Consider the following 23504-nt stretch of genomic DNA (forward strand, 5'->3'; position numbering starts at 1 on the left):
AGAAGGCACTAATTTCGTCTTGCTTGGGTGTGCGCTGTTTAGCGCTGTAGATACCTTTCATATGACGTCATGGACTCGAAACTTGGCTCCAACATGGCGGCTTTAGATGACGGCTTGGCACAATCATCTCACGGCGATTAACTTGCTTCGTTGTGATAGCGATGTCTCTGGGACTCTATTTGACCTATGTGAAAGCATAACAAGGCCACCAGCATGCGATGTGTTGGTAATAGTAACGTGACATTGTTATGTTCACGTCCCACCATGTTGGCGCTCTAACTTGGCTGCTCCAGGGACGTCAGTGCAAACCATGTATTAGATGCAAGCTCAAATGGAAGCAAAGGGTCGGTGCCGTTCCGCAACAGGAAAATAAAGGAACGGACGAGAGACACAGAGTGGACGTCAGCACTTCGGTGACCTCAATCGACCCGGCGACGAAGGCCACGTCAGGTCGTGACGCATGCCGTCGAGAGATTCGTTTTCGCCATGTTGTTGTGGTTCGTGAGGAAAAGGAAGAAGGCACCTATTTTCTGTCTGCCTACAGGCGACACGGCGCAGTGCCTAGTCGAGGCATTCATTTTCGGCATGCGCAAGGGATAAAGCTAGGCGCGACCGCTGTTTTCTCTCTCCCACGCGTGGTGGCGCGCGTACACAGAGCAGAACACCAACTCGGCGGTCACGTGACCCGCAGCGACGACGGGTTCCCTTTCAGCGTCGAAACTCTAGTTCACTATAGTCGAAACGTTTGCGCACGTGGGCACGTGCGCAGGGGCCGCGCTGCCACGCCCACTTGTGCCTCACTTGGCGTTTGACTCCGGCGTTTGTCCGAGAGCGCCGACCGAGCCACCCGCGGTGTGACGGGCCGTCGTCGCGTGTAGCACGTGCGCGCCAGCTGTGCGTGCCGCCGTTGTGGCGCTGCGGTCTCCGGGCTCTCTTTTCTCGGCCCCACGTGCAACCACAGCATTTCGGAATGTTTTAGGAGAGAGAGAGGGAGAAAGAACAGGTGTTTGGACACGTGAGCTGAACTAGGAAGAAAGGAGGAACACTCGGTTCCATTCCCTCTTCTGTTCTTCAGTTTCGTCTCAAGGTGCAAGCGACCCCCACTATGAGCGTGGAGCTTGGGCTAGTTGGTATGGCATGACGATAGTTATAGCGCCAGAACAAAACGACGACACAGAGACAAGAAGGACACGAAGGACATGAGCGCTCGTGTACTTCGGGTCCTTCTTGTCTCCGTGTCGTCGTTTTGTTCTCGCGCTATAACTATCGTCATCCCAACTGGGAATTCGACCGATACCAAATGTTATTTTCAAAACACACACACATTCTCTCTGAGACTGCCTTATTGTTATCCCAGATGACCCCGATTGCAACAACACTGAACGAGAGTTTTGTCACTGCTGGTTCCACTTCAAGCCCCTGACCGAGAGATCCCCTCGAACATGCAGTTCAAGCCAAACTGAGTGGCCCCTATCCTGACGGAAAACGAGGACTTCTTTGCCCCGCATCCTTACTTTGGGCTGCTCCCCCGCTTTCTGGCCTGTTCCACAAACAATCTAGAAGGTCAGGTGCGTGTAACTTACACGTGGCCAGGGAGCAGCGGGAATGCAGAACATTCCTTTCATGGACAAAGCGAGGGACCACAGGACGTGGGCTTGGAAAATCGTTTTTTTTTTTATTTCTGAGCTACGAGTTAACCTTCAATACAGTGAAGGACAAAAGTATGGGCTGAAGACAAATAAGTGTTGAAAAAAATTCATTGTTTCTTTGCAGCCTGAGTATATGTTGGTTAAATCTATGAGTGTGTCCACTTTTTTATTCAGTATTCTGAATAGAAAGTGGAGATGTTCGACCAATAGAATGCGTTGTATATGACCTGAAGCTTGCTATAAAAATGTTTGTATTGCTTGTCTCACGGTGCCCATTTTTTTTATTCCTCGCAATTCTACACAACATGGCAATTGTCGAAAAGCAGACAAATGTGGGAAGACATTTAGTAAAGTAAAACGGATAATGAACACTAAGATGCCAACTTGTCGATATCGATGTTGAAGTGATCGACAGTAATCGACAGGTATTTTTGCCTAATCGTAATACGATGCAAAGCTCCGCAATTCTTCAGGTATTTATTTATTTATTTATTAGAATACCCTCAGGGCCCGTAGGGCATTACAGAGGGGGTGGGTACAACATATATAACACACAAGAAAAAAAGACAAAATAAAGAAACAAGTATCAGATGCGCAAGGTATACGCAACCTTGCGGCAATGGTAAGTGTAATCTTAGTTGGAAGACAAGCAGACGAGATTAGGTTAGGCTTACGACACTGACCGAGTCCAACAGCGCACATAGAGAGTGGGCTTTCACAGATGCTGCCTTTTAAAAGCGTGCAGTACGTGGCGTTTGATCTGTTTAAACCAAGACCGTAGCTCGGGGCCTGGTTTCCCCTCTTGAAATGTGGATGGAGGAGGGTGCTTTACCCAGAATAAATAATGAACATAGAAAAGTTTTCAAGGATTTTGACAAGCGCCCCTCCCCATACCCCGAAAAAGTTTCCTGGCAGCGGGCCTGGTTGAAACACGGTGGCTATGCTTGAAAGTGCCCCCATGCCTGCACTGCCCTGAACTAAGCCTTCCGGAACACTGTACCTATGCGCTGCAACGCCGACAAACTTAAAATTCGTTTCGCAAATACCGGTAGTTGAAGCAGTGTTTGCGCCTCTGCTTTTTTTTTTTTCCTATTTCGTTGGTGACGCTTCGGGCACAAGCGGCGTGTTGCAAGTAGGCATGACCGAGCATTTTCGTCGTCCCTCCTCTCCTCCTTACACCTCCTCGTGAGGAGCGCCACCAGTGTGAGAGACGCCCACCTCCCTCTTATCGTAGCCGCCTCCCCCTCCTGCAGGCGTCCGGAGATTCGAGACCGATAAAAGGGTTGCGGGCATACACGTCGGGGACGAATTTACTCGCGCTTGCGGGGCACGTCCTGACAAATGACCGCTTTACGGCGGCGGCGCTGACGGCCAAGTCTGGAAGAAGCCCGGCCTGGTAGGCGTTCTGTGGCCCGGCTAGCTGATGTCTGTGGTGCGTACGCGGTGTGCAGCGGATAGACTGGGCGCCAAGGCGATAAGCAGGCACCGCAGCGCGCTTTCTTCGGGCCTCCCCGCAAATGACCCGTGACGACAGGAGAGGCCCCTCGTTGACCACCGGCAAAAAGGGTCCGAAGGGTTACGGCCAAATGGACGCAGACATGGCGCCGAGCTGTGAGTGCTTCCAGAAGACAGCTTTTCGCGACCCATTGGTGTTGTTGGTGCGACCGCCCGTTGGACGCGTGCCGCCATGTGGGTCAGCAGTGGGGATGCCCCCCTCGCTCCCCCCCCCCCCCCCTCACCAACACAAAATCATGCCGAAGGCCATGCGTGCGGCCAAGTTTTCTTTAGGTGGGCAATGTCAGAAACTTTTCGACGAAACTCAACAGATAGCTAGCATTCCCAGTGACAGAAAAGAGCTGGGAAGACACACTTAATATAAGTATTGAAATATTATTATACATGAGCTATTATTGTATACACATTCAAATCAGTAAGACCGCCAGTTTTAAGATAAGTGGATCATAGTTTAAACCAGAAAAGGGGAGTAGTTATAAAAATACAGGCTTAAACTTGTGCGTTAAGCCATCGAGCGTGATTCCATGATAATTGTACATCTGCTAACAGGCATGGTCGTTGGTTGAATTATCTACGCCGCACAGTCATAAATAGTTGACATCGAACTCTCAGACTGTTTGATCCTTTTGGAAGAAAGCCAGCCCATAAGATTACCGATGCAGCCGTATATGCAGTGGTAATATCGGCAATACCATCGACCGGATATATCCAGGTCCTGTCTACGAAAGCAAGAAGAAAAATCGTGAGACGCCCGTAACCGTTCACATTTTCAAAATTTTCGCTCAGTTCAGGCAGCTTTCACCGCACGACGTGTTCTGCAGAGAATCCGATTGAGAAGAGATGGTGACACGAGTGCGTCCGCCGATGTGTCCACCTGCTGGCCCAGAGGTCGTGGGTTCAAACCCGGTAGTGGCGGTAACACTTCAATGGAGGCGAAATTTCCGGAGCCCTGCAGTACGGCGTCTCTCATAATCACATGGTGGTTTTGGGACGTTAAACCCCAGATATTATTATTATTAGTGACACGAATGCGTGCACTACTCCTGGGGTGCAAGGACTCATTCACACCCGCGGCTATCGCCGGTCGGGCTACCTTTTGCGACTGGAGAGCAAAGAGTGACTCGGTGCGACAACGGTGTAAAAAAAAAAAAAATTACGCCATCTCCCGCTAAAGGGAACCATGTGTAGATAAGAAGCAGCTGGCGCTAACGCTTAAAATGGTGGCGACGCTGACGCTGATCGTTGCGTTGCATATTAGAGAAACTTGGGGAGGTGCAAAGCATGCACTGATAGACCGGTGTTTCCTACTGAAACATGCATATCGCTGGTAATGGGCCATAAGAGACAGAAGACCTGTTTTGGGCACAGAGACCCGCAGCCCGCTCTTAGTTATAGCGCACGCTGCGAATTTTTATTGTTTAATAATGCACAGGAGAAACCTCGCTCTGTTGCGCAGCGCGAGGAGTCGGTTTTTTAAAGACGATAGTCTCTCTTGGGATACTTCGACGCAGAAATTTAGGTCTCTCTCTCTCTCTCTTTGTGTGTGCGTGTGTGTGTGCGTGTGCGTGCGTGTGTGTGTGTGTGTGTGTGTGTGTGTGTGCGTGTGCGTGTGCGTGTGTGCGTGTGCGTGCGTGTGTGTGTGTGTGTGTGTGTGTGTGTGTGTTTCACCCCGTATATATGAAAAGAAACTAAAAAGAAAAAAAAATGGGGGGCAGCCCGTACCACCAGGAGGTATAACGGGCTCAAGCCAATGCAACGTAAATGAAGAGGGGAATTTCCCAAGTTAATTGCTTTTTTTAAAGCCAATAAGTTCAAAAAAAAAAATAACAAGGATGAAACCGCATGAGTTCGCCATGGAAGTGTAAGCAGTAGGCTGATTAGCTTCTCAGTAAGTAGCAGGTCGACATGCAGAAGCAGCGTATACTTTCCCTAAGTTCAGTGTTTGGTGTGTTTTTCCTGATTTTCTGTCTGTCACCCGTTAATGCCTTCCTAAGCGCCACAGGACATACACGAGCAAGAGAAGCTTCGCATCTAGTAATTGAGGTGTGAACACTCCGCCCGATGGTGCGTCCAGATAATCTTCGGCTGTTTCCTCCTCTCGCCCCCCATGTCGCAGCAACTCCCGCGCAACTGCGGTCGGCACCTGTACTAACGCCGAACGTTACCTGGATGGTTCGGTCCGTTTTCCACAAACTATTTGAAAAAATACTAGCTAATATAGAACTAAGGTGATATTACAGTTCAATTAATGAAAGTACCAAGCGGAATTTCGTACAGGCTACTCCCCAAAAGACCATATTGATACCATCGATCATATTGATTGATTGATATGTGGGGTTTAACGTCCCAAAACCACCATACGATTATGAAAGACGTCGAAGGGCTCCGAAAATTTCGACCACCTGGGGTTCCTTAACGTGCACCCAAATCTGAGCACACGGGCCTACAGCGTTTTCGCCTCCATCGAAAATGCAGCCGCCGCAGCAGCAATTCCATCCCGCAACCTGCAAGTCTGCAGCCGAGTACCTTAGCCACTAGAAAACCATGGCGGTGCAACTATATCAATCAGGTGAAAGAGAAATTCGCGGAATGCAACCAACCCCAATACATAGCCTTCATAGATTACGAGAAGACGTTTGACTCAGTCGAGATGTCAGCAGTGATGCAGGCACTATACGGAATCAGGATATCAACGAACACTATACATAAACATACTGGAAGAAATCTACAATGGCTCCACAACCACCGTAGTTCTCCATAAAGAAAGTGACAGAATCGCTATAAAGAAAGGTGCAAGGCAGGGAGACACAATCTCTTCATTGCTATTCACCGTGTGTTCGCGGGATGTTTTTTGAGGGCTATATATATATATATATATATATATATATATATATATATATATATATATATATATATATATATATATATATATATATATATATATATATATATATATATATATATATATATATATATATATATATATATATATATATATCGAAGAATTAAGGATAAGAGTTAACGGAGAGTATCTTAGTAACCTGCAAGTCGCTGATGACATTGTCTTGATGAGTAACTCTATAGGGACGAATCGCAGCTGATGATTACTGAACTGGACAAGGAAAGCCGAAGAGTAGGTTTAAAATTAATGTGCACAAAACTAAAGTACTGTGCGACAGTCTTGGCCGAAAGCAGTGCTTTGCGATAGGTGGAAAGATGCTAGAAACTGCAAAGAAATATTTCTACTTAAGACAGGTATAGTAATCGCGGAGCTGAACCATGAGAGTAAAATAACTATACTTGGCGACAACTTTTATTGGCATGGGAGCGAAGCCTACAGAACCAAATCGCGGGCATCCTATAGTGCCAGTGAATGTAGTTCCACAGCAGCGCCCGTGTTTTCACCGTAAAATATAGAAGTTCCCCCTTTATTTTAGATGCGGAGCATCTTATACTCGCGCCTTGTAGTGCGCCGTCCGCACCGCTTCTCGAACATTCGACAGCTGACGCGCGCGCATGCGCCGTCGCGCCGTCGCCCACTCTTCCACCATCTGTGCATCCCTTCCTCCTCTACACACCGCGCGCGCTTCACTCCTCCACCATCTGTGCACCCTTCCTCCTCTACACACCGCGTTCGACATCTACAATTCTCCTGATTCTCCAGTGGACGCGCATGTGGCGTCGCGCTTCGAGAACATTCAACAGCTGACAGTGCATGCGCCGTCGTGCTGTATATATACTCAAGGTCGGCGCTCGCTCGCTCAGTTGCCGCTCGTCGGTTGGTTTGTACGGCGCGTCGACGTCCAAGGTCGCGGTGAAATGAATTCCAACGAATCCACAAACACAATGATCGACGTCCCTTCGACCAGCGCCGCCCTTTCGCATACGTGTGTACGTGTTCACTCATTTAACACCCCCTCCTACAACCACGTTAACCAAATTAGCCATCGACCCAAGTAAGTCGCAATTTAACACCCCATTTCACAACCACGTTAACCAATTTAGCCATCGACCCAAGTAAGTCGCACTTTAACAGCCCGTTAACCAATTATATGGTCCGCATCCTCCTCAGTGTTCCCCCGAGGGAAGCTGCGGGCAATTTTTTTCTACGAGGAGCTATTTGAGACTGGTCGTAGCACCCACCATTATTATAGTCACATTTATTTTAATTTATTCGTTGTGTCTTCGCGTTTTTCAACGTGCGAAAAAGTTCCGCCTTTTACGTGCACCTCGAACGCTAAGCGGCGTCTGTGTCTGCATGAAACGCTAATGGTGCGCCCCCGTCACTTTCCATCTACTAAAAACGTTGCTTTCCATAGCGTTACGAGACGTGCGCCAAAACGGGCTACTTCGCGTAGTGCTACCTGTGCAGAAGCTCCACCTCCATAGTTTTCCCTTCAGTGCCAAGAAAAGTTGTCAACGAGTATAGTCATGCTGATGATGATAAGCTCTCGGCGCCGCACAAATGTGTGTTTTGAAAAAGTAGGTAACAATTTAGAGTATCAGACACCCTACTATGGGAGAGCTGAAAGCCATCTCTTGATTGATATTGATTGATATGTGAGGTTTAACGTCTCAAAACCACCGTATGATTATGAGAGACGCCGTAGTGGAGGGCTCCGGTAATTTCGACCAACTTGGGGTTCTTTACCGTGCACCCAAATATGAGCTCACGGGCCTACATCATTTCCGCCTCCATAGGAAATGCAGCCGCCGCAGCCGGGTCAACAGCCAAGTACCTTAACGACTAGACCACTGCGGCGGGCAAAAGCCATCCCTCGCGCCTTACACTTGTGTGTTCAGGAAAAGTGGTTAACAAATAAGAGTACATGGTACTGTATACTATTAAGAGTAAATGGTACTATATACTATGGGGGACAGAAGGCCGTCTTTAAGGACGCATTAGTGTGTTTAGAAAAGTATTTGATGATTTAGAGTACCTTACGTACAGCACTACGGGAGAGCAGTCAGGCGTCCATAATATCCCGCAAAGAACTACACACGTTATTGCGACACGTTCAGCTCATATTTACGTGTTCAGAAGCCGTTATGGTCCTATATTTGGGAAACGTTACTGGTGCCAGTGGACGGCTAGGTTTTATGATAACTATTTTAAATTTGCCTTTTCATTTAGACCGCGTGCGGTTATATTAGGTGCGAGATATACCGTAGCGAAGAACTTTTAACCAAATATCATTTCAAAAATTATGCGAAATGTACTTTGCATAATATCCCCCCAAAACGGCTTAATATACAAGGACCAATATGTGGGTATACCACGGTGTACACCGAGAGCGTTACTAAGCTTAAATATAATAATGTTTTAATTAACTTGAACGGACCGTTTTGATAGCAATAAGTTGTTCGAAGTTCGTACTAATGACATCTAAGATTTGTTCGACAAATTCGTTAAACAGGTACATACATGGCCTAAGGTTAGTAACAGTGCGCGAAAGAACCGTTGTAACCTTTTAGTGTCTGCAATGTTACGTAGTAAGGGCGAAGAGTTTCCACACCTAAATTATTTTTCTTCCACCGTGGTGCGACCAATGTTCGCTCATACCTGCGCCCCACTTATACCCGTCGGCACACCGAATTGAGAGTTCGCCGGCATATTGAGGAGAAGAAGTGGGAGAAGGAAAAAAAACGCCTTTCTTTTAGAAAATTTTAGAAATGCTTTCAAATGGCTGCCTTAGTATTCGAAAACTATTCTAATAGCATTCACTTTGTATTCTGTTCGTTGTCATCACTATTCGATTCGCATTCGATCAAGTTCTAAAATTGACTATTCGCACTCTCCTACAAATCGGTGTTCACCCTGCAAAACACCCCTACAAATTGACCTGTGGGCTAGTCGCAGGTGTGAAAGGGCCTTTTGCCCCGCCACGGTGGTCTAGTGGCTAAGGTACTCGGCTGCTGACCCGCAGGTCGCGGGATCAAATCCCGGCTGTGGCGGCTGCATTTCCGATGGAGGCGGAAATGTTGTAGGCCCGTGTACTCAGATTTGGGGGCACGTTAAAGAACCCCAGGTGGTCAAAATTTTCGGAGCCCTCCACTATGGCGTCTCTCATAATCAAATAGTGGTTTTGGGACGTCAAACCTCACAAATCATCAAAGGGCCTTAAGTCTCTTGCAAATTACCTCACTGCGTTAGATCGCGCAAGCTTTCAGTTGCATATGAAAACAAAATATGGCCCCGTATCTGCATGTTAACCTGCAAATGTCGTCGAAAGACGATAGTGTTGCGTGTGGAGAGAGGGAACAATTTATTTGACGTTCTGCGCAAGAAAATCGGTGAATGGTATTCTGGAGGCGCTGCGCTAGAGTGCCTGAAGCGTGCAGCGGAGGCGAACGAGCCCATGAAGTCACGACACACATGAGATATGAGCGCCATCTGGCAGATTTCTTGGAAAACGAAGCGTGTGGCTCTGAGACGGGAGTGCGCGCCCGTCTCAGAGGTGATAAGGTGTAAAACGCAAGGTGACGGGTAAGTGCCACCACCGTCTCGTTTTAGCAAAGCGTTGGAAACACTCGTCTTTTCGCGCAAGCGTTGCATGGTCAGCGCAGCGTGATAAACGCTACGGTCCTTAAAACTACTTATGTATGCCTTTTAGATGCGGAAGCATCTTATACTCGCGCCTTGTAGTGCGCCGTCCACGCCGTCCGCGCCGTCCGCACCGCTTCTCGAACATTCGACAGCTGACGCGCGCGCATGCGCCGTCGCGCCGTCGCCCACTCTTCCACCATCTGTGCATCCCTTCCTCCTCTACACACCGCGTTCGACATCTACAATTCTCCTGATTCTCCAGTGGACGCGCATGTGGCGTCGCGCTTCGAGAACATTCAACAGCTGACAGTGCATGCGCCGTAGTGCTGTATATATACTCAAGGTCGGCGCTCGCTCGCTCAGTTGCCGCTCGTCGGTTGGTTTGTACGGCGCGTCGACGTCCTAGGTCGCGGTGAAATGAATTCCAACGAATCCACAAACACAATGATCGACGTCCCTTCGACCAGCGCCGCCCTTTCGCATACGTGTGTACGTGTTCACTCATTTAACACCCCCTCCTACAACCACGTTAACCAATTTAGCCATCGACCCAAGTAAGTCGCAATTTAACACCCCATTTCACAACCACGTTAACCAATTTAGCCATCGACCCAAGTAAGTCGCACTTTAACACCCCGTTAACCAATTATAAGCTCCGCATCCTCCTCAGTGTTCCCCCGAGGGAAGCTGCGGGCAATTTTTCTTATAAAAAATGCACATGCAAGATATACACGTGTTATTATGGGGCCCCAGATATGCCCAATAATTGCTTATTAGTTGGCAATCACACAAATATGAACGCTTAATCGTGAGCAACATTGGTGGGCGCTGTGGATGGAGTCGGCCGTTTCAAATACCCGGTGCCATTAAGAATGGACATACAGACAAATGTACAGACAGACTGACTAAAATTTTTGCTTCGAAGGTCCCCCAAGAAAGACTATCGTCTTAAAAAAATGCCGCTGAATCAACTTGTTATCCGAACTACCGGTATACAGGCTGCAGCCGCTGGGGCAATCACGTATAGCAACGGAAGGCTTTCTTGCACTCTCTGGAACCTTTACCTTTCATTACAGAATAGATTGTAGTGGTTAACCGCACCTTCCGGTTTTCGTTGCGAGAACAGCCGGTAATTGGCACATACGCGCGTTACACCCCAGCCATGAAGAAACGGAGGAACAGCCATTCGAGCTGCGTAACCGGACTCCGCCAGTACTCGGTCTTCGTTACGTATACGTCTCCCCGGCCGTAAAGTTTTCTAAGGAGACCGAAAGTGCTCCGTCAATTTACGTTATACACCGTATCCGACGCTGCGCAGTTTTCGTACTCCCCCACGCATTACAACGTGCAACCGAGACAACCAAGAACGCGGACCTGGATTTCCCGCGCGCGTGCCGAAGCAATCGGAGGATGATTAGGTGTTCGTGAAGAAAGCTGAACGCTGTTTTCCTTCCCCTCTATTCTCTATTAGAAGGCGTGCGATAGTCTCCGTTTCTGTTCGTATACATGAGACAAAGCCTTTGGTTTATCTGCACGATGTATGTGTATATACAAATTATGTTTGTTTTTATGTACGTCTGTGCTATTGAGAATGCGTATGTATATATGTATTTGTGTATGTGTGCGTGCAGCAATGGTACCTGAATATCCCTGCATACGTATGGATGGTTTGGATGGATCGTATATGGATGGATCGTATCCATATCATATGGATGATCGTATCCATATCATATGGATGGATCGTATATGGACGGTGTCTGTATAGGTGTCTTCGCATAGTGTGTGTGTGTGTGTGTGTGTGTGTGTGTGTGTGTGTGTGTGTGTGTGTGTGTGTGTGTATGCGTGCGCGTAGGTATCACAGAAAATGTGCGCGCGTACGGCAACGCAATCACTCACGCACCTTAGGAAAAATGAATAGTACATATAAAAAGGGGGGACAGAGTACACGCGTGCATATGTATACTTGCAGCCGTCTTCACCGGGCGTAGTGCCTCTCCGACAAGAAGCTCTCGCACAGCGCATGGCCAAATGCCCATGGCTAGCGCGCGCTATTGAGAAGCCGACAGCTGGCGATCTCCAACCGACCTGCGCGTCGTCTTCGTGCCGAGACCCGTAATAACACACCGCGAGCGTGCACACCGCACCGTCCGAGAGCAAGGCCTCGCACATCCTCGCAGCCAAGTTGCTCGAGTACACACGCACGTACATAATAGTGCACGCACGTGCGTTCAGACCGCCATTGTTCGCTCAGCTTCGAAACGAGAAACCGCGATGCCGTCTATTGACGTCTAAATAAGCGGTCGATCAGGAGATCACGCAAAGGTTGCCAAATCCTCGTCGTTACGATAGTTCGCGGTCCTTTCTGCGTCGGTTTGAACCCACATTTACCTTTCGTCTTGGTTTTTTTTTGTGTGTGTGTGTATTCTTGCTTTATCTCCACGAGCGGCCACTCGAGTTGACTCCTCGAAAATTTTCGGAAATGGCTGAGGTGATTAGCGTGGCGCTCGTGCGTGACTACACACCTTTTTTCTATTTTTTGGAAAAATGACACGTGTCCTATGCGAATTCCTTACGCAGTCGTTGTCCTTCACATCGAAATATTGTCGGGAAAGAGAAAAGAAAGGAAACCAACGAGGTGCATACAAGTAGAGAAGAAGTCACGGTTCTATAATGTCAGTTTTACGTGCTCAGGTTGCGTGTAAGGGAGTTCAATGATGACGTCAACCGCTCTGATTGTTCTCGTTGTTGTTTTTTTCTGTCATGCGCCCTGCTAGACTTTTATTCAAGCGATTGAGTTTGAAATCGGGATGACACGTAAAAAAAAAATTGCCAGGTCCCACGTACCTGGGAATCGACGTTATGCGAAGCATGCGGAGGGAAAGTGACCGTATTGCAATTTTTAATTGGTGGCACGTCATGAAATGACGCTAACTATATGTACAAATATTGCACGCATAGAAATATGTTGAAGAGTTGCAGATGTTTATATAACCAGTTGTTTGCACTTGCGCTACGATGTCAACTGGAGCATGCGTATCAGCAACACCAGAAGCTGACATGAAGCGTTGATGCTCGCGAGGATGGTGGCCCTGGACACTGCTACATTGATCAACTTCAGCGCATGGCACTTAACCACAATTTACGTTAACCGCCACTTGTCAGCTGTGTCATAAAAATACGTATGTAAGTTTAATAAAATGAGATAGCCAGCACAGACACCACTATTGACGTTTCACCAATATTAGTGTCTATTCGAAAAGTAGTTCCGAGAACTGGCGTGTAGCTTTGTGGTAGAATGCTTGACTGCCACGCAGAATAATTGGGTTCGGTTCCTTTTGGGACCCTAAAATTTATTATTTGCACTCGTCGGGGGGTCAACGCTGTTTAATACAGGTTTTTCTTAACACTTATAGTTATTTATTTGTGGGGTTTAACGTCCCAAAACCACCATACGATTATGAGAGACGCCGTAGTGGAGGGCTCCGGAAATTTCGACCGCCTGGGGTTCTTTAACGTGCACCCAAATCTGAGTACACGGGCCTACACCATTTCCGCCTCCATCGGAAATGCAGCCGCCACAGCCGGAATTTGATCCCGTGAGCTGCGGGTCAGCAGCCGAGTACCTTAGCCACTAGACCACCGTGGCGGGGCAACACTTATAGTTATTCTATGCCTTCGTCGGGCCAACGCTGCCGATTTAAAACTTTTCTGAATGCTCGCGCGTTTAAATTACCTCTGTATGTTTGTTCTCTTCGTTTCTGGATAGATACGAAGCGTTAATAACCTGTGACAGATAACCGCATAACAGCGGCACATACCCAACCGTGTGTATGTGCCCCTGTCTGGCAGGAAGTGTTCCACGACGTACGCGACGAGATTGTGACTATATCTATGTCTTGACCAGCGCTTAATATTCGTGAAACCATCTTACACTCCCGGCATGCTTATTTTGGGTCGCGCCGAGTTAAGGGAGTGACCACGAGAGCGCCCAAACGCAAGCGGCTAGATAGATAGATACGCTTAATGTCGCCGAAGTTCGCTAAGAAATGCTTCGCATTTGAAAAAAAACAAACACGTGACTGAATGCCGCAGGTGATCCCAACGATACGCGCCTCGAAACGCTGATTGATTGATTGATTGATTGATTGATTGATTGATTGATTGATTGATTGATTGATTGATTGATTGATTGATTGATATGTGGGGTTTAACGTCCCAAAACCACTCTATGATTATGAGAGACGCCGTAGTGGAGGGCTCCGGAAATTTAGACCACCTGGGGTTCTCTAACGTGCACCCAAATCTGAGCACACGGGCCTACAACATTTCCGCCTCCATCGGAAATGCAGCCGCCGCAGACCTCGAAACGCTTGTGAACGCTTCTTAAAGATATACACGCATTGATAGCTCACCGTAAATAAGTTTTCCGCATTAACCCCCATATTAGCGAACGCTCCCCGACTCGGCTTCCACCTTTCACTTGACAGAGTTGAGCACTGCGCCACCGCTTGGCTGAAAATCACGCTGCGCTACTCTAGAATCGCAGCAGATTATTGCTGATATGCAGTGACTTGCCGTGCCTAGAGACGGCGCTTTCATCGGCTTCCTCAAGTGAAGGTGAAGCGTTGAGTGAAGAGACGTTCTAAAATACGGTGGTTAGACACTTGCGTGAATTCCGGGCGCATAGCGACCACGTGTGATGGCCTCGGCCCTTCAATGCGGTACATATAAAGTCAGCTTTGTCGGGGCGTTTCCCTCACAGATTCTTTCAAATATCGCGGCGAACACCGGGCAAGCTCGATAAACGCACCTGTCCGCGTCCGGCCAGGCGGCAGATAAACACGTCTTTTTCATCCGCTCGCTCATGTGCTTACGGGCAGCGCTCCCTTCTGATAAGGTCGCTGATAATAAGACGCAGTGTGGTGGATGCTGCGCGGGTAAATGCGCACGCACCGCTCCATGCGGTGTGGTCACCGCACCTGTGCAGTTCGTCTCGTGCAGTGAAGTGGACGCTATAAACTATCTTGCGGAGGTGATTGCGGCGCCGCCGTATTAGGGCTGTTAACGTTGCCTTTTTTATATCGTTAGCTAATCGAACCGTGCCATACGGTATACGCGCACCGAAGAAAATGGTTGGATCGGTGCATTAATTAGCTGCTTCATGACCTTGCTGACCCTAGTCACGTGATACAGTACTAATAATAACAATTGTTGGGGTTTAACGTCCTGAAACTCTCATATTATTATGAGAGACGCCGTAGCAATGGCTCCGAAAGTTTCGACCCCTTGGTGTTCTGTAACGTGCACATAAATCTTAGCACACGGGCCTTAAGCATTTAAGCAGCTGAGTGCCTTAGCTACCAGACCACTCTGCACGGTGGGCGGATACAAAAATAAGGATACGTTTGTGCGGTAACGTTCCCCAAGGTGGTGCCAACACACATGTATTACGCAAACTTATTAAAACGTTTCGTTTGGCCAGCTGGTTCATGACTTTTGAAGAAAGAGCCGTATACCGCGAAAGGAACAAGGACGCCACAAGAGCAGTCATGAGACAGTCAAGCGCGATACAAGGACGCAGTGCCAATCCCATGGTCTGCTTCTTTTTACACGGCTGTACACGTGGATATTCTGTCAGTGAATCCCCATCGAATAGCATGCCGCTTCGGTAGTTCGCACACTGCGCATCAGTAAAGCCGACATTGAAGTCGCCGGCCACAGAGTGCAGTAAAAAGATGGCGATCTAACGTGAAGCATGACAGGATCTTGGGTCTGGTCGGGTGACGCGATGCATATACAGCGTTCTTCGCACTGCACGGAATTCGAAAGACGGGGTGGTCGAGTAGGAGGGTGGTTACTCCGCTTGTGTAGAACCAGCTCGACATCCGATACACCTACGCCTTCGCCCCAAGGCGGACGAAGGGCTGATGCAGACGTTTGAGATGTCGCGGGCGTAGCGAGCTGTCCCGACTCGATGAAGATATCGCATCGTGGTCCGCTGTATGGGATTCTTGTACGGGACGTCCCACGCGACGGACCGTCGTGCGTTTGGGCAAGGAGAAGAGTGCATATAGGGAGTGGGTGAGCTGTGAATCTGAGGTGGTCGTGCACTGATACAAAATACAGCACGTAGGTTCTTTTTGTATATGTATATACCCAGAGTTAAGATGGCGTAGCAAGCGAGTTGAACACCCGGTAAATACGTGCCCTTACCTCTTCTGCCCGTGCCTCTCAGAAGTTTCATTTGGCCATGGGACACAGCGCCCGAAATCGCACCTGACAACACTAGCCTGTTCAGCCCCCACTTCGGATAAAGGACGAACTCCGAGCGAAATAAATTTCCACCTAGGCCACTGTTCAGTTATATCAGAGAGAATATGTCAGTGAAAGTGGCCAATCAAGGGCGTAGTTTTGCAATTGTGAACCCAGATCTTGAGTTTCTTGAGTACGCACGGTATCTTCTTATATAGATACAGGGGATGAAACAGTATACTTCAAAGCGTGATTGAAGTCTCTGTCGCTTGTGCATTGGCGCCATGCCGATGGCGTACGTACGCGAATAGCTGCGGAGATGGCCAGTTCTAAATCTACTTCGAGAACTCACGAGGATGGCTTAACGGGCAAGTTGTTAGTTGCATCTTACGAAAGTTACGGCATGCACATACGGGAACATAGCGAAGACGAATTACTACTGTGTGTCTTAATGAGCGCTCTGTGTGTTTCTTTTCGCCTCTGTTCCTATACGCCTGCGTGAGCTGCATAACAAGGTGTCTTACAGGAAAGCACATGAGCGAGCGGATGAAAAAGACGTGTTTATCTGCCGCCTGGCCGGACGCGGACAGGTGCGTTTATCGAGCTTGCCCGGTGTTCGCCGCGATATTTGAAAGAATCTGTGAGGGAAACGCCCCGACAAAGCTGACTTTATATGTACCGCATTGAAGGGCCGAGGCCATCACACGTGGTCGCTATGCGCCCGGAATTCACGCAAGTGTCTAACCACCGTATTTTAGAACGTCTCTTCACTCAACGCTTGCGGAGGTGATTGCGGCGCCGCCGTATTAGGGCTGTTAACGTTGCCTTTTTTATATCGTTAGCTAATCGAACCGTGCCATACGGTATACGCGCACCGAAGAAAATGGTTGGATCGGTGCATTAATTAGCTGCTTCATGACCTTGCTGACCCTAGTCACGTGATACAGTACTAATAATAACAATTGTTGGGGTTTAACGTCCTGAAACTCTCATATTATTATGAGAGACACTACATCATTCAGGTTGCATCAATATATGATTATAAACTAAGCCGTTTATATAAGTTCGGTTTATTGAAAAATAATGATACGATTGCTAGAATAGCCAGGTTAGAGAAAAATTTTCCTGCTTATAATGTACGTCAACCTGAAGTGTGGCATATATCAAAATGTAGAACGAAATACGGAAATCAAATGTTAAAGTTTCAACTGCCTACACTTCTAAACCGCATAATTAGGGAACATAACATTGATATATCTAGCATATCACCAAAAAAATTGCGATTAGTGTTTATATAATAATGTGATCTAGCGACTACCTCGGTGATCTTTCATTGTAATCTTTCATTGTTTCTTTCTTTAGTGCACATTGTGAAACACTTTTATTTTGGTTGTCCTTAGCCGCACGTCTTTCTGTGCTACCCTGTGTACTAGGGGGTCAGGGCTTCTCAAGCTGTTCTCACAGCTTTTACCTGCCCTCCTCGTAACATGTATTTTGTTGTTGCGGAATAAATTTCAATTTCAATTCAATTTCAAAGCTGCAGCGAAGCGCTATGCCGAAGACGAGCTCTGGTGAAAGCGACCCCGCCTGTCTTCAGCTATAGGAACAGTCAGTGTTCCGTTTCGTTGGTACTTTTTGGTTGGCCATATCCAAAAGCATGAGGACCCCTCACGTGATCAGCGCAGACGGCGTGGCGACGTGGAGTGAGCGTATCACCATTCCTCATTCAGTGGCATACGGTAAGCACGCGGTACGCAAACATGCCTCCGGGCATTCGTTGTAGGCAGACGTGCCGGGATGACAGCTCAAACGAAAGTTGCGCAGTGGCGATACGTCGCGCAAACATGGAATCGCTCGCACAAGTGATCTGTCAATAACAACACAGCCAGAGCCTCTTACCACGCTTCTCTCAATGTTAGTGCGATCTCCCCGTGCCTGGTTTACTAAAGCAACCGATTCGTCCGGCGAGCGCATGCATCATGGTCCAGACACACCGAGCTGCACAGTCATGCGTGTGGCCAGCTGCCTGCATGTGCCTTTACGCATACTGCCCCCGAGATGCGACACAATCGAGTACACTTCCTTTGAACTGCGAAAGGTATGGATGATATAAGCGATCCAATCAGGCGTGATTCCATTATCGCATAGACGTGCGAATCTACTTTTCTTCGTCCTTTTTTTTCTCTCTCTCCCGGCGCGCAGTCGCCAAAGCACAGCATGGCAGCATCTATAGAAAGTTTTATTCGTGGTCGCCATTACAGGCGCGCGTAGCTTTAGTTGACTGCCAGATAACAGACACGTGTGACGTTGGTCAATCGAAAAGAGATTGATCCAGGAACGCATGCGTGACCTGACGATACATCGTCAGAGCATGCAGTTGTGTTTGTGGAAACAGTTTCGCAGTGCAATTCTTGCTGGTGAAATGTAGCGCGCACTCGTCGATAGTGTCCCCATGGCGGTCGTTTCTTCTCCCATCAAGTCATGTAAGTACTCATTCTTTTGCCTTTCTCTCTGCGTGCCTTTTGCCTGTGACCTATAAAGTTATAATGCCTCCATTGCTTACGTGCGTGCTTCATAAGGCTATTACATATTCTGTCAGCACGCCTGGATAGCCGATGTGCTAAAGGCCTTCGAATCGTGGGTATGCCAGTTCGTATACCCCACCATCTCGTGTGGAATTTTTTTTTGCCAAAACTCTTTTTCTAAACCGCGCCACCATTAGTGCATGGAAATATGAAATCAAGCTATAGCTCGGCAAGTTTCCTGCGTGTTGAATAACATTGGTACACACACACTGGCTGCTGCGCTCTTGGCCTTCATTGCTGAGTGTTTCCCGTCTTCCTTTAACAGTGACGACCCATTTTCACTAGCAGGATACTGTTTTGATACGTTTTCTGTCAGTTCGCAAAAGAATTCGAAAACACTATCGCTGCACAACCGGTGGCAAGCTCCTTGTGAACATTTCCGATGGAGGCGGAAATGTCGAGGCCCGTGTGCTCAGATTTGGGTGCACGTTAAAGAACCCCAGGTGGTCGAAATTTCCGGAGCCCTCCACTACGGCGTCCCTCTTAATCATATGGTGGTTTTGGGACGTTAAACCCCACAAATCAATCAATCAAAGCTCCTTGTGAAAGGGTGCGTGCACGCTTCCTCTTAGTGCGTGTTTGCTCCCTTATTAGACTAAAGAGCCAGTTTAGTTTTGTTTGTTTACTTTAGTTTACAAAGTTTACGTTGAAGCACGCTTCACTGCATTGAATCAAAGTGCACTTTTAAAAAAAGTCACAATATTGTCTGAAGACAGTGGCATCCCTGGCCTTTAGTAGCGAAAATCATGCCATGTTGTCACATCAGAGTATACTGTATGAACAACTAACACTGGGGTTTCAAAATATTCCGAAAGTACTTCTTCGCACGCACAATTGCTAGGTTTCTGAGGGTTTGGCTATTGATCTAATGCCAGAAAATGACAACTAAATATTTTTGTGGTAGTATTCTCTTAAAAATGATATTCAACGTACTCGATTAAATCTTTCTTCTCTCTCTGGGGGATGGAGAGGGGATTGTGTGTTCCTCACTTTCAAAAAATCAAGCGAGGTATACCCTGTCAGAGAACGGGGTACATCTCATAAATGGCGCCAACTAATTTCACAAAAGAGACAAGTTGCTGCAGTGAGTGTTCTGTACATGCTGTAAATCATTTTTTTTCTAAACAGAATACGAATCTGCACGCCCACGTGCTCTATTGCGACGGAAATGTAGGAAATGAAAAGAATTGAAAGGCACTAGACACGCTGCTGCATTATTACATTTTCAGCGCAGTGACCAGCACGATTGCATGCGCGTTGTGTCGAAGCGTAACGCAAACAGAAGCATTCAAGCGTTCAGCACTCTCGAGCGACGTGCAGTGTTTTTCGGCCGCTCTACGACTTGTGCAGCCGAGATGGATGAAGTGTGTGCGAAACTAGACGACGTTGTAGATACAATCGCTTCTCCAAAAACAAAGTCTTGCACCGAATGAAAAAGAAAGAGAGAAGCTGTAGGCGGAGACAAAGATGGGGGCCGTAGGCGAAAGAGAAGGAAGAAAAAAAAAACAACTCAATTCCTCCCTGCTCAGCCGCGCTGTCATAAGGTTCTTGATGGATTATCTGGACTAATGGTCCACGCGTCAAACGCGCTAGGCACGGTTACCGACCGACATCCGCGCTTCTGGTGAGTGAGAGCAAAAGAAGTGCTCCACCCACCCTCCCGAATTCCCCCACTGCACCGGACGAAAACAGCTGCAGAATAAAGCCCTGGGCAAGCAACTAAGAAACAATCAAAGCGTTTCAAACGAGTCTGGTGTTCGCATGAGTAGAGGCGAAAAAAACACGCCGCCGTATACACTGGCAGCCTTCGTCAAATGGCCGCTCGATTACAGGTGCCCGAGCGAATTGCCGATTGGCCCCTTCTGCGACTGTGCGCAGTCGAAGCAACGACAGTCCACCACCCACGGCAGAAAGGTGCCTGATTGCGACATTGTAAAGCAGAAGTGACAGCTGGGACTGACACTTTATGCTTGTTGCACCGCGAATGTTTCCCCTTTGGTCAGAACCACTCGCGCGGGAGTGGCGAGTGAAGAGCATTATGCGCCTTGGAAGAAAAGATCCCAGACGCATCGGCGAGAATATGAGTCATCAGCGATATTTTATCGTTATGTCCCTATCGACGTTCGTGAGTTTCCTGTGATTCATCAGTGGTTGGCAGAAAGCTATACGCTACATCCTCGCTGTCTGTAATAGTATCGAGATTTCACGTCCGGAAACCACGACGTGATTATGGGCAACGCTGTAGTTGAAGGCATAGGCGTAACAGATTTTAGTTCAGAGGGTGGTGGGGGGGGGGGGCAACAAAGGTTCGTCGCAGCGGCCCCTCTCTAACATTTCAATGTATGACGCTGAGTTTGCGCCCCCCCCCCTTCCCACTCTGTGTCGCAGCACTGCTTCTCCCTATATTATGCCAATGTGTGGTGCTGACTTTGCACTCCCCTCTTATGTGATTACATGGAATGCCCCCATCGTGCGCGCGCGTATGGCGGAGGGCTCCGGAAATTTTGACCATGTGCTGTTCTTTAACGGGCGCTGACAGCGCACGTTTCAAGGGCCTCCGTAAAAATGCGATCGTTACGTTAAAGAACCCCAGGTTGTCGAAATTTCCGGAGCCCTCCACTACGGCGTCTCTCATAATCATATGGTGGTTTTGGGACGTTAAACCCCACAAATCAATCAAATCAAATCAATCGAAATGCGATCGTTGCGACCAGAATCGAACCCGCGACCTTCCAGTCAGCAGTCGAACAGAGTAACCGTGGCACCACCGTGGCGGATTGCTGCCAGTCGTATCAACATAACCGTAATGGTAAATTAACAAAGTGAAGTTGTATACATGAAAACGGGGATTGTAACCATCGGTACAAAGATAAGTTTGATTCAGCTGATTTTTTCTGGTGATTTGTTTGCAGATAGCACACACTGAAGCAGACAAAATACGTTTACCGGCGTTTCAAGGCCGTACAACTTTGGACCGTAGCACTACTTTTCGCCCGAGTAAAAAAATATCTAACAATGTTCAAGACGAAGCTGACAAAGGCAGTGCCATTAGCCGAAACATTGCATTTTTTTTTCACTGCGTGCCACCAGTCATATCGCGGAGATACATATGTGGCGTTTAAAACCTTCGCCTACGTCATTGCCAGCTGACCGTATGCGTATCTGCGTTGACTCAATACAATATGGCGGCACATGGATGGCTATATATATGAATACCCTCACCATGCGTCTATATCCAACTAGCTTTCGTCCGCATCGGTGGTAAAGTGGTTGTGGCGCTCGCTCAATTGCCGACCTAAAGGTCACGTGTTAGGTCAGGGCCAGAGCGATCGCATTTCTATGGAGGCGAGTTGTTATAAATGGCCGTGCACTGTGCAATGTCAGTGCACTTTTAAGAACGCCGGATGGTTGGACTTTACTGAGACTTCCGCTGCAACGCGCTTCATAATCGTATCATGGTTTTGATGCATCTAAAGTCCCGGATATTATTGAAGTACTAGTTTTTTTTTTTCTTCTGGGATATCTGAACTCTTTTTCACAGAAGAACGCCTTGAATAAGCTGTTCACGATCGGAAAGGAACAAAAACGTCTACGGATGGGGGAAGGCATTGCACGCAAGGCGCCTGTGCGAATTTGCAAATGCAATGTAGCCTTTGCACCACACCAGAGTGCGTGCGCGTATTTCGCGTTTATGTGGCCTTTGCTGCGACGACCGTTCCACGTGGCATGAAAAGACAAGCGAATGACAAGGAGGTGACGCTATCGTTTTTTTTTTTTTTTTTTTCATCCGACTTCAGATAAGAAAACTGAGCCGCACGGCGCCCGTGATAGAGAGAGTAGAAAGCGCCAGCTTTCTACTCTGAACCTTCGAAGGAGGACAGACGCAAACAAGCATAAGAACTCGTAGATGGCGTCTTTAGGAATGCAATGACTCGCGGCATTTTTCGCCGTTACAGAACTCGAGAGATTGCGAAGGCACCACGAAATATTGGAGCGTGACGGCCGCGGCGTTCGACACTGGAAAACAGCTGGAAAATGGGATAGTTTTTTTTTTCAATACGAACGCTATAACTCAGCTTCAACATCGCTACACGACGATCCCTTATCACCCTATTTAGGACTTTCGTTGTCTCTATTTCTTACAGTTTACCCGTTTTGAGTCTGTATGCCTGTACACCATGACCGTCGCCAGATGTAGATAATCCGGCTCTTATGCGAAGTTCTAACGAAATCCCCCCCTCCCCCGGTCTCCCTGTCCTCTATACGTATAATCCGGTGACCTCGAGGACCCCTTGAGTCCGCTAATTCGTGTATTTACAGCTACTTATTGTGGGGATCAGATCGCCGCATCGGATTACACACGCTTTGCTGCCTCGGGCTGCCGCTTGCGAGCTTCAGAAGATGTGTGCGTACAGGCTCGCGTGCGACTCTTGGCGGCAGCTTGGGGAAACTGCAGCGCGCTCGGAACGTGAAAAAAAAAAAAAAAAACCGCGGGGAGGAACGCGAGATTCATTCGTCGGCAAAAGAAGCGCGTGGAGCAGCATTCACACGGGACGTCGTTCTCAAGGCACGAAAGGAAGTAATCAAACAAAATGCACGTGTAAAAGACGTAGACAGGAGAAAAAAATATGAAGGCAGAACAAAACGCCAGGTTATCCGGTCCTGCAGTTTCGTCAGCACCATCACTGTATATGTGTATATACACATTTTCTTCTGTCGCATGTTGTTCCTTTATATAGGCATGTGCGCATATATCTATCTCTGGAAGGTTTATTACAAAGGCCTTGTAAGAGACTCTCAGAAGCGTGGCAGAGGATTTTTAATGCTAGGCTATATATGTGTCTTTTGTACGAAATAAAAGAAATAAAGAACGAGTACATACTTCAACGAGATAAGAAATGGTAACTTGCCTTTTGAGAAGACGCTTGGCTTGGCTGACTTGACCAAGAGAAGTGT

The sequence above is a fragment of the Rhipicephalus microplus genome, unplaced genomic scaffold (assembly GCF_043290135.1).
Source record: "Rhipicephalus microplus isolate Deutch F79 unplaced genomic scaffold, USDA_Rmic scaffold_107, whole genome shotgun sequence".
In the NCBI taxonomy this organism is placed as follows: domain Eukaryota; kingdom Metazoa; phylum Arthropoda; class Arachnida; order Ixodida; family Ixodidae; genus Rhipicephalus; species Rhipicephalus microplus.